At 33.6% G+C, this 12924-nt stretch overlaps 1 long non-coding RNA gene across 2 annotated transcripts; it reads left to right on the top strand.

Moving 5' to 3' along the window:
* The first annotated feature begins 1990 nt into the window (after positions 1–1990).
* LOC132734029 (uncharacterized) lies at positions 1991–6851 on the top strand. Of its 2 annotated transcripts, XR_009626248.1 has the most exons (3): positions 1991–2607; positions 4879–4990; positions 6041–6851. It is a non-coding gene; the product is annotated as an uncharacterized LOC132734029 (long non-coding RNA). The 2 variants fall into 2 exon arrangements; XR_009626247.1 differs by having other exon boundaries at positions 1991–4990.
* Positions 6852–12924: the final 6073 nt, after the last annotated feature.

Below are 12924 nucleotides of genomic sequence, written 5' to 3'. Positions count from 1 at the left end.
AGTTTGGGGGGGTATATAGGAGTCACCCGGTGGTCGGTCGGTCGGTTGGTCGGTCGGTCCAGACGTCCGTTGCATTTTCCTTGTCCGGAGCATAACTTGAAAACTAATGGTTGGAATTCAATATAACTACATACAATGGTCAAGCACATTGAGAGGAAGTGCAGTGCACAAGAACCATAACTCTATCTTGACTAATTACAGAGTTATTGCCCTTTGTTACTTTTCCTTGTCCGGGGCATAACTTGAAAACTACTGGTTGGAATTCAAAACAACTTCATGCAATTGTCAAACACAATAAGGGGAAGTGCAGTGCACAAGAACCATAACTCTATCTAAAGTAATTACAGAGTTATTGCCCTTTGTTGCTTTTCCATTGCCTTCTTTTTTTTGTCCGAACCATAACTGGAAGACTAATGGTTGGAATTAAATATAACTACATACAATGGTCAAGCACATTGAGAGGAAGTGCAGTGCATAAGAATCATAACTCTATCTAAAGTAATTACAGAGTTATTGCCCTTTATTACTTTTCCATTGCTTTCTTTTGTCCGGACCATAACTTGAAGACTAATTGTTGCAATTCATTATAACTTCATACAATGGTCCAGCACATTGAGAGGAAGTGCAGTGCACAAGAACCATAACTCCATTTTGACTTATTACAGAGTTACTGCCCTTTGTTTCTTTTCCTTGTCCAGAGCATGACTTTAAAACTACTGGTTGGAATTCAAAACAGCTTCATACAATGGTCAAGCACAATAAGGGGAAGTGCAGTGCACAAGAACCATAACTCCATCTTGACTAATTACAGAGTTATTGCCCTTTGTTACTTTTCCATTGCTTTTTTTTGTCCGGACCAGAACTTGAAGACTTATTGTTGGAATTCATTGTAACTTCATACAATGGTCAAGCACATTGAGAGGAAGTGCAGTGCATAAGAACCATAACTCCATCTTGACTAATTACAGAGTTATTGTCCTTTGTTACTTTTCCTTGTCCAGAACATAACTTGAAAACTACTGTTTGGAATTCAGTACAACTTCATACAGTTGTCAAGGACATTAAAAGGAAGTGCAGTGCACAAGAGCCATAACTCCATTTTGACAAAATTCAGACTTACTGCCCTTTGATACTTTTCCTTGTCCGGAGCATAACTTAAAACATACTGGTTGGAATTCAAAACAACTTCATACAATGGTCAAGCACAATAAGAGGAAGTGCAGTGCACAAGAACTGTAACTCTATCTTCAGTATTTATAGAGTTATTGCCCTTTGTTCTTTTTCTTTGTCTTTCTGGACTTATTACAGATTAATTCAATTAAACTTCATCAATGGCCAACCACATTGAAAGGAAATGCAACATATATGAATTATCTTTAATTGCCCACAACCATAACTCTATGTTTCAATTATATTACAAGGTATTCTGTTACTAGTAACATCCTCATTTCCGAAGCAGACTTGTGGGGGTATAAATCACGTTTAGTGATAGTTCTAGTTATCGAATAGTCGAACTGAAAAAGGAACAAAAACAAATCCTAGTAACTATCGCCCAGTTAGTCTAACATCAATATTGTGTAAAACATTGGAAAAAATTATTCGAAAACACATAATGAAACATATTGAGAAAAATAAATTATTATCTGACAATCAGTATGGTTTTCGGACAAGAAGGTCTTGTTCTTAACAACTTCTAAATGTATTGGAAGAATGGAATATTATATGGAAAATTATCAAAGTTGGGACACCATATATCTTGATATAGAAAAGGCTTTCGAAAAAGTCCCACATGTACGTTAACTTAATAAAGTGTCATCTTTTGGAATCAAGGGAAATGTATTAATGTGGATAAAAAGTTTTCTTTGCAATAGAAGACAGTGTCTATCAATTAAAGGTAGTACATCATTGTGGAAAGCAGTGGATAGTGGAGTGCCACAAGGTAGTGTGTTGGGGCCGGTACTTTTTATTAGTTGGGACATTATATGTCCCAACTAGTGCACTTACAAACCCGAAATTTCCAACCATACAGGGTAACGCCCACTGCTGTGACGTTTCATCGCCACTCTAAATGCTATATTGTATTCTAACATATCAACGTAAGCTGAATTCATAGTGATCACCCGACCATGACCGACGCATAACCGCCGCGAGTGAAAAATAGTGCTCTGAATTTCTGAAAACTTCCATTTATTGCGAACAGAAGTGGAGACAAGAAATTTATTTTTTGAAAATAATGTGCAATTGAGCTTGAATTACGGTATTAGAAACGTAGCGGATATAATTTGAAAGGTCACATAATTCTATGAATGGGATAGTAAATTAATTGGGTCATAGTGCTTGACGGCTTGCAATATTTAACTTACTCATCCGCCTTATCATCACATTTTTTTGTATTATATTCCAGAATTTTTGAAAAAGACATTATTTATCGGATAAATTTTGTAGTTTATAATTGCAAAGTGGATATTGAAATAGAATTAGCCAGAGATGTAGATAATCTATTCGTCTCTGAATTAGCCGATAATTAGGTTAAATGAATCCGACAACTTCCGGTATATTTTTCGACCTACTTCACGAGCATAATTATCAGCCTGTTAAGCTCATAAGGTATGTTATAAAGCAAAATATGTTATGAATTTGATGACTAATAATATTATGTTTATTTATTGATGCCCATTTGTTTCCGAGGACTAAAACTTTCGTAAATAATTTCGAAGTAATTTGGAGATCTCGAGTCTTTCGTACCCAAGACATTTCGATCATACTTAGACTGCAAAACCGACAGATTTTACAAATTGATATTACACAGATGTCTGCCTTTACAGGAAAACCGGCATATACGCCTACAATTTTTTGGTCTTGTCACGGCCGTTACGTCTCTACCAAATGGGGCACATTCTTGAATATTTCAGAATAATTTTATTTTGACCTTTATAAATTATTATATCCCGAAACAACCAATTTTCAATCACAACCTAAATTCAAACACATTCTTAATTCTGTGGCACGGATGTCATGCCTGACTAAATTGCATAAAGTCACATGTTGTATTAACTTCAAAACTTGCAGAAATGCCACACTTGATTAATTGTCAGATGTTTTCAGAAAAACAATAAGAAACTGTTTGTTTTAAGTGACACAATATAAATTGTCCAACTTTCACTATATCAATATAGTCACTTGTTTAAAATAGTGGTAAAATTTTTTCTAAGCAAGTTAATTTTTTTATAAAGTATTGGCAAAAGAGTTTTACCATTTACCTCAGTCCAAGGTGTATTTAAAACATTTATTTATATGATGACTGATGTACCACTAAATATTCATCAGACTTACACAGGGGTCCTTATTAATAAAATCTTATATTGTTATCAATTTTTTTCATGTGATGATTGTAGAATAATTGTTTTGTAAGCGATACCAGCTGGCAGATCTAGACAAGTTTCCATATTTGCTAATATTTTAAAGTGGGGAAGGTAAAATGGCTGTAAAGATTGGATGCATTTATCATTTTGCACCCCAAATAGCGTACTAAGAAGTGACACCTTTAACTGCCTTTTTAAACACATTAACAGTAGTCATACCAATGCATTGTGCTGTACACATGTTATAACATTTAGTGTAAGTTTTTTAAAATCTTGAAAAAAATGTTGAAAATTGTTGAATACTGTAGACTATTGTGAAGTTTTCTACAATTTTTAGTAGCCCTGATTTATCTTTAACAAATTTTCCATGGTGATTACCCTGCTGTTTGAATTTAGGTTAAAATATTCCTGGGAGTAACCAGAGTGGGTCATATTGTTTTTATTGAATTTCTAAGAAAGATCAAGACTTGTTGAAAATGTACCAACCTGAAAATGAATAAGTGTTAATAGATGCATTAATAGCTAAAATAAATTTAAAGTATAATTTCCCCTTCCATTTATTATTGGCTAAAAACAGCTTAACTGATTGAATATTGGTTGTCCCGGGATATATATCTATTTAAAGTCTAGCCATTTCATTTTGGGTCATCTTTTTACAATTTGAATAATTATTCTGGAAAAACGAAGTGCGCAAATGATCTAAAGGTTTGTACAAAGATTAGTGTTCTAAACATTCATCAAATGGTACATTTATCTGGAAAAAATATTTCAGTCCCATCATGACAAAATACCTCAATGGAACCACTTTAAATTGAATTACACTTTTTTTAAATGTATGGGTAAATTCCATTTTCAGTGGTTGAAATTTTTCCTCTTTTCTGATTAATCAAGCTATAGTTTCCCATTTATAAAGCCACAGGTTGTTTTGAAAGTTGAAAAAAAAATCACTGCCACCTTGATAATTGTTAACCTGAAAAATCTTCAGGCACTTAAAGGGATTTGAACCCCAGACCTCTTGATTACAAGGCAGACACACAACCATGTCGCGAAAATGTCAACACAACAGCAAGACTGTTGGAAATGATCTATACCTGTTCTCAATACATGGTTGAAGTAATTTATCAGTGTTAATTAGACATTTTATATGATTTAACAATTTTTGACACTACTGATATTCACATTTTTTTCACAAATCTACATGTAAAAAATAGATATCATAATAAAATGATAGAACATTTTCTATTTTAGTGGTAATACTGTGGAGTAATATGAAGAAATATTATTAATATTTTATTATCATAAATTTTTCAAATTTTAATTATGTCATTACATGCTGTACACAATCATATTATAGTGTAAACATATATATACATTGTATAGACACATATATACATTGTATATACCAGAGACGTTAAAATACATAAAATGTATTTATATGTCTCTGTATAATATACACACACTAAGAGAGTAGTATTGGATGATTTTGAAAATGAAATCTCTAAATTGATATTTTCAGGGAAATAAAAGATTATTTACTTTAATATTCACTTGGAAAGGCTGGTACATGTAGCTAGAAAAAAGTACAGTATAAGATTAAAGAAAGACTAGAAGATTATTACAAACAACAGGTACTTATATAATATTTAATGTATATTTCACAAACCAAACTGTTTTCCCAAAAAATTAATGAAAACATGCATTTTTACCAGTGTCACCATGGGTCAGATTAACAGACCCATTCCCAGTGGCAAATAATGCCAAATATGCTTTTTTTCTTTTCCAAGTTTAGAAAAAAAGTCAAAATTCCGTTATCAAAGCTGACAATTTTTCTTCATTCCATTTCAATCCAATATGGTACCAGACAGATGATGTTCAAAAACACATTCCATTGTCAATTTTTTATGTATTTTTTATGTATTTTTTATGCTTTGAATGATATACAATTTGTTGGATTAACAACTTTGTACATGGTACTAAATATTTTTCCCAATCAAGATGCAAAATTTCTTAACCCATTACTTCATGAGCATTTTGTGAAAAATGGCTGTTTCCATTGAAAAGTCTCCCGTTACAAGTTCAAATTGCTATAATACTATAAAAACTGCTTCAACACTAATCAAACTTGGCACAAATGTTGACTGGACCATTGCCCTTGCAACAACATGCTCAGGCTTAAATTTTCTGTTACCATTGGCAACGAGGGGACATCTCAAAATTGCCCAAAATCACTATTTTGCCTCGATTTTTTCAATCAAAATTGATTTCAAAGTGATGCCACTTTTCAATGGATTGAGATATAGTCAAATGCTTTTCAGCGTTGGTTACACGTTACCTTATGATCAATCTGGGGTCATTTACAGCCTCTCACAAGTCCAAAATTTTCTTGGCATCATGCTTAGAATGGTTTCACACAGGTCAGTAAGACCGGTGTACACAATGTACTGTCTGCACATATGTGTCAGAAAAAATATCACAAAAAAGGAATTTAGTATTACTATGAGTATTTATTAAAGAAATTGTATTTCAAATATATTTAAATAGTATTATTGAAAGTCATTTTGTATGACAGACACACAAATCTAGTGCTCTGCATTATAAATGTAAGAAGAGACAAATAAGATAAGCATTTTTTTGCAAATTATTGCACTTCATATAATTTTTATTGCTTTTTTTTTAAGGTGGACATGTGTCACTGTCAAGCAAATGAAGATAAGCATCACACTCGGTGGGAATCCCCAGTTTCCAGATGTAGTGATCATAACTGTATAGGCACCATTAACACTTTGGACTTGTTGGAGTATTTTAGAGGGCTAGTCTGAATTGAATCCCCTGTCAATAGTAAAGGCCAGTCATGAACATTGTGTTGAAGGAAAATGTTAAAACTCGGATTTTCCGCTTAACCAATCATTACTTTACCTTATATTCAGTGCGGTAATGTAGGAAATGGTTACTTTCTGGAACGGAGCTGTCAATTATTTTTAATTTTTTAGCTTGTTAGTGTTATCGTCGGACAGTTGTGAAGTAAAGACATCGCAGTTTGACTGTATACAAGTTGCCTTAAAGAAAGTATGTCAAAATCTTAACAGTTATTCGTTGATTTTGTAGAAATTGACCAGAATTCACCTTTGTTTACACGCATCGCTTGGACGTCAAAAACAACATGCAATGACATTTCAGTGAAATTTGGAAACTTGCTCGTATTTTGGAGCATTTTGTAGGATTTCGATGAAGTAAAAAGTGTTTCTGATACATTATTCCTAGAGACAACCACAAAGATAAAATAGTGATCTGGTGTATTTTTACCGAACAGTTCTTGTTTGTTTTGCATGATATTTTTCTCTCGTTAGGGACCTTTATTCTTTATATATAGTATTATGAGCGTATATATGGGTAAATGTGGTATATAGTGCCTGTGGTTTTAACATGTATCTTAGCTTGCCTGGTGTAATGATAAGTAATAAACCTGAGAATTGAAACTATGAGAATAAATTGTTGTTATTAGTCCCCTTCTATTTTCATTAAGAGGGGACTAAAGGCTGACCCATTTCTGTATGTCAATGAAAGCTGAATTTTGCTATAACTTAAATGGTACAAAAGTAAGGTTCATCATACTGGTATCTGATATAGAACTATACAGAGATTTAGCATGTTATTATAATTTATGCTCCTGAAAGGGAGAGAATATAGTTGCGGTCTTAACCATCTGTCGGTATGGACTCAAGTAATATTCTGGATAAATATCTGTGTTCATTCCATACAGACTTGTACTTTTGGGGAAAAAGGTTGCTCATGGGAGGAAAATATGTTTTTAATGGTGTTTTTGAGATTTTAGTTGATAAAGGAAAAAAAACATAGTCTGTACTTAGGAAGACATTTGTCCTTCACACTCTTGTCCGAAATATGAATATAACTAGATATGTATTGAAGGGATTTTATGTAAACTTCACAAAGTGATAGAGACTTTTAAGAGGAAGTGCAATGTTCAAGAAACATAACTCTACCTTGCTTCATGTTTTAATTATATTCCTTAAGTTAAAAATGCTTATTCCAAACTATCACTGAATCTACATCAACTTGAACGACTCGAATTTTCCAATGTGTCAAAGAACCATAACTCCATTCCTTAGTTTTTAGCTCACCTGTCACAAAGTGACAGGTCAAGCTTTTGTGATCCCTTTTCGTCTGGCCGTAAACTTTACTTTAAATGACATCTCCTCATAAACCACTACGCTAATTTCATCCAAACTTCACAAGAATGTTCCTTTGGCTGTCACCTTTAAAAATTGTGCAAAGAATTTAATTCCATGCTGAACTCTGGTTGCCATGGGAACCGAAAGAAAAAAACTTTAAATATCACCTTTAAAAAACCCTAAGAGCTAGAGCTTAGATATTTGGCTTGAAACATCCTTTAGTGAGTGTCTACCAAGTTTTTTAAATAAAAGCCCTGGGGTCAAAATTGGCCCCGCCCCAGGGGTCATTGATTTTCCCTATGTGCATATAGTAAAAACTTTATAAAATCTTCTTTTAAAGAACCCAAAGAGCTAGAGCTAAGATATTAAGCATGAAACATCATCTAATGAGTGTTTACCAAGTTTGTTCAAATAAAAGGCCCGGGGTCAAAATTGGTCCTGCCCCAGGGGGTCATTAATTTTCTTTAAATGCATATAGTAAAAACTTAAAAATCTTCTTTTAAAGAACCCAAAGAGCTAGAGCTAAGATATTTAGCATGAACATCTTCTAATGAGTGTCTACCAAGTTTGTTCAAATAAAAGCCCGGGGTCAAAATTGGCCCTGCCCCAGGGGATCATTGATTTTCCCTATATGCATATAGTAAAAACTTCAAAAATCTTTTTTAAAGAACCCAAATAGCTAGAGTTTATATTATAAGTTGAAACATCTTCTAGTGAGTGTCTACAAAGTTTGTTCAAATAAAAGCCCTGGGGTCAAAACTGGCCCTGCTCCAGGGTTGTCATTGTTTTTAACAGTATGTGTTAGTAAAAACTTAAAAAATCTTCTTTAAAAAAACCCAATAAACTAGAGCTTTGATGTTTAGCATGAATCATCTTCTTATGGATGTCTTCCAAGTTTGTTCAAATAAAAGCCCTTGGGTTAAAACTGGCCCTGCAGGGTGGGGGGGGGGGGGGTATATACAGGTGAGCAACCTCAGAGCCATCATGGCCCTCTTATTTAATTATCTACCTTTATTATACATGTACTTAATTATGCTTGTCCAGAGAAATGCTGGAAAAGAGTTGATGAAATTTGATTAAACTTTTACACAGCGAAAATAATCAAGTGAAAGAAAGTGTTTTTTCAAAGAACCCTAATTTTTGTGTCGCCTTGAAAAGGTGACATAATAGGGGTTACTTTTGTCGGCGGCGTCTGTGTCGTTGTCGGCGTCCCCTAAAGCTTGTCCGGAGCATAACTCAGTCACTATAAGTCTGATTGACTTCCAACTTGGTATGCATGCTTCTTTAATAACCCGAAGTGCAGTGCACAAGGACCGGTACTCTGCAGTTCTTATTTTTTGAGTTATTGCCCTTTGTTAATTTTCATACTTTAATTTTGTCCGGGCCATTTCTCTTCAACTAAAAAAGCTATGGACTTGATACTTCATAGGATGATAGATCTCATTAAGAAGAAGTGCAGTGCACAAGAACCAGTACTCTGTACTTCCTAATTTTTGAGTTATTGCCCTTTGTTAATTTTCATATTTTATTTTTGTCCGGGCCATTTCTCCTAATGAATAAAAGCCATGGACTTGAAACTTCATAGGATGATAGGTCTCATTAAGAAGAAGTGCAGTGCACAAGAACTGTTACTCTGCATTTCTTATTTTTTGAGTTATTGCCCTTTGTTTATTTTCATACTTTAATTTTGTCCGGGCCATTTCTCCTTAAGTATAAAAGCTATGGAATTGAAACTTCATAGGATGATAGATCTCATTAAGAAGAATTCCAGTGCACAAGAACTGGTACTCTGCATTTCTTATTTTTTGAGTTATTGCCCTTTGTTGATTTTCTTTCTTTATTTTTGTCCTGGTCATTTCTCCTCGAGTATGAAAGCTATGGACTTGAACCATCATAGTATGATAGATCTTATTGATAAGAAGTGCAGTGTTCAGAAACTGCTGCTCTGAACTTATTATTTTTTTAGTTATTGCCCTTTGTTATTTTTCATACTTCATTTTTGTCCTGGCCATTTCTCCTAAACTACATTGTTCACAAGGCGACACATCCGACTCGCGGAGTTCTAGTTTCTAGCTTAATTTTACAATTATCATCTCTTAAAATACATGTACAACAACTTTTAAAATAATGGTTGTCTGGAGTAAATCTTTTCAATGATATCACACTCAAACTAAATACAGTTGTAGAGACTAGTGAGCAGAAGTCTTGTGTCAAATAACCAAAATTCTACATTACTTAGTTTTTGAATTATCTCCGTATATATTTCATGATACTGTTCTGAGAAAGGATTAAAATATTGAAGGAATTTGATTGAAACTTTATAAACGTTATACAGTGAAAGAGATTAGCATGAGAATTGCAGTAAACAAAGGCCATTATACGTTCTAATGACATGGTCACATTCATATAATGTGATGCAAAAAATATTGACCATTTGAATGTTTACTTGATACTGATACAGAAAATTTGATATATATCACAATTGATTATTTTTCATAGCTTTGTCTCCCTTTATAATGTCATGTGTTAAAATAGTCAAGCTTGCAGTTTCCTCTGGTAGCTCTAATTTCACTTGTTGCTCTTGTCAAAAAAGGCCAATAACGATTTATGATCGACCTACACGTACATGTAACCTAAATATTATATTTGAACATGTGTGTCATAGAATAATTGTATCAACTACTGTTCATTTACTGAATTGTGCACTTTATATTTATCAACCGGCAACACCCTTCACTCATTGAAGTATCTGCCCCGAAATAGAAAAAATAGTTACTTGATCCTTCATACGTCCCAACTGCAGTGCCTTCAGCACTTTGATTATGTATGTGAATGATATCACAGATAATGTCAAATCAAGTATTAAAATATTTGCTGATGATACAAAATTGTATACACCAACTAGCAAGTCGGATGCCCTCCAAAATGATAATGACTTAATTATGAACTGGGCAGAAAAATGGGAAATGAACTTTAATGTTGATAAATGTAAGGTGATGCATTATGATCATGCAAATCCACAAAAACTGTATGTAATGAATAACAAGACTTTATCGGATACTCAAGAAAAACGTGATCTAGGAGTTATTTTTGAAAAAGATCTTAAATTTAGCAAACATATTTCTACAAAGATTAATAAGGCAAATAGTATTTTAGGTCTTATTAACAGGTCCTTTAAGTTTTTAGATGAATACACTTTAGTTTGTGAAATTGTATACAGCTTTGATTCGTCCTCATGTTGAATTTGCAAATGTTGTGTGGAATCCATATTTAATAAAAGACATATCAAGTCTAGAAAAACTTCAACTAAGAGCAACAAAACTAGTTTCATCATAAAAGATCTGACATATATTGACCGCCTTTAAAAGCTTAAACTGCCAAGTCTAATACATCGTAGATTATGAGGGGACATGATTCAGACTTTCAAAATCGTTAATGGCTTAGATTACTGTATTTTTGAATTTTTTTAGTTATTCAGCATCAACAAGGGGACATAATTTAAAACTAGAAATACCTTGTAGTAGAACAACTCATTGCCTACATCAGTTTTCAAGACATGTAATTAAAACATGGAATAATTTGCCAAAAAATATAGTAGACTCAAAAAGTGTTTATGAATTTAAAATAAAGCTAGACCAATACTGGACCGGAGACACTCCATATAAAGTTTAAAATGTTATTTATTGAAAAATTATGCTGTTAAAATCATACAGCAGTGTGAACAGATATAGGTATAAGTGTAAAAGGGCTTGGCCCTTCCATCAGAGCCCAGAATCATCCTATAGGTATCCTACAGGTATGAGTTACAAATTATGGAATCCGGGAACCGGACCCTAGCTCTTATTGAAAAGACCCCTTGGTTCTTTTACATGCCAAGTGTATAGCACTGATACATGCGAGGATTACCTGGATTTCTTACGAGTATACCTCTAGGTAGGTGGGAAACACCAAAAGTGTCTCTGAAAAATCTCATGGGTGTTACCCAGGATCGAACCCGGAACCTCAGAAGTGACAAGTCATTGGTCAAATCTAATTTATCAGATGTTACAGACAAATAATGGAACATGTCCTTAAAATACAGTGAAAAAAAACAACACAAATAACAATTCTGTGAAAATTACAAATAACAAGGGGTACGGGATCCGGCCCACGCAAATGATAAAACAAAATGATGTTCGCGACATCCAAGTTTCAATTAAAAATGTCACCAGTGCCATTGTTTCTGAAAGCACATTTTCGAGTTTTCAATGTCTCCGGATCATAATTATAACCATAACCATTTTTAGCTCGACTTTTCTATGAAAAGGGGAGCTATCCTACTCGCCCCGGCGTCGGCGTTGGCGTCACACCTTGGTTAAGTTTTTCGTACCACCCCACTTTATTTCAGAAGTATTACAAGTATGGCTTTGAAACTTACCATACTTGTTCACCATCATAACCTCCATCTACAGACAAGAGTACATAACTCTGTCAAGGTTTTTGACAGAATTATGGCCCTTTTTTGACTTAGAAAGTGTATTGAGCTTGGTTAAGTTTTTTGTACCACCTCACTTTATTTCAAAACCATTGGAGGTATTGCTTTGAAACTGACCATACTTGTTTACCATCACGACCTTCATCAACAGACAAGAGGACATAACTCTGTCAAGGTTTTTGACAGAATTATGCCCCTTTTTGACTTAGAAAATACATTGAATATGGGTAAAATCCACTTATTGCCTTAACCCTTTGAGATATTGCTTTGAAACTTTTAATGCTATTTCACATCATTACCCCCATCTGTACGCAAGAGAAGGTAACTCTGTCAAGGATTTGTTTTAAAAATTAAGGCCTTTTATCGACTTAGAATCTTGGTTAAGTTTTTAGTACCAGTCCACTTTTTGACTGAACTGTTTGAGATATTAATTTGAAAGTTGGAATACTTGTTTACAATCATGATTCCCAAACATGTCCAGGAGAAGGTAATTCTGTCAAAGATTTTATTTGAATTATGGCCCTTAACTGTCAATGTTTTGTATTATAGGCAAGCACTAAAAAACTTAAAAAATCTAAAAAAATTCATTCCTATCCACTTGTTCACTTTACCATAAATTATGTCATAATAAAATAATTCTTCACTAAATATCTTAATGCTCATGGCCATTGTTCACTTTAAAAATACAGAGATTCTTGTATTGCCTTTTACTGCAAAAACTTTTTTTATTGGCAAGCAATAAAAAAGTCGAGCGCGCTGTCTTACGGACAGCTCTTGTTCTGTGTGTTTTGAAAAAGGTCACCTTTTTGCTCCATTTTTCGTATAAAGGCCTCGAGAGTTGACCAGTTTTCGAAGTATAAAACTTACCCACAACATTTTCTAAGTTATTTTCCACTAA

The sequence above is a fragment of the Ruditapes philippinarum genome, unplaced genomic scaffold, assembly GCF_026571515.1.
Source record: "Ruditapes philippinarum isolate M1 unplaced genomic scaffold, ASM2657151v2 ctg6066_1_1_1_1, whole genome shotgun sequence".
NCBI lineage: Eukaryota > Metazoa > Mollusca > Bivalvia > Venerida > Veneridae > Ruditapes > Ruditapes philippinarum.
This window is presented reverse-complemented; position numbering and strand designations above follow the sequence as displayed.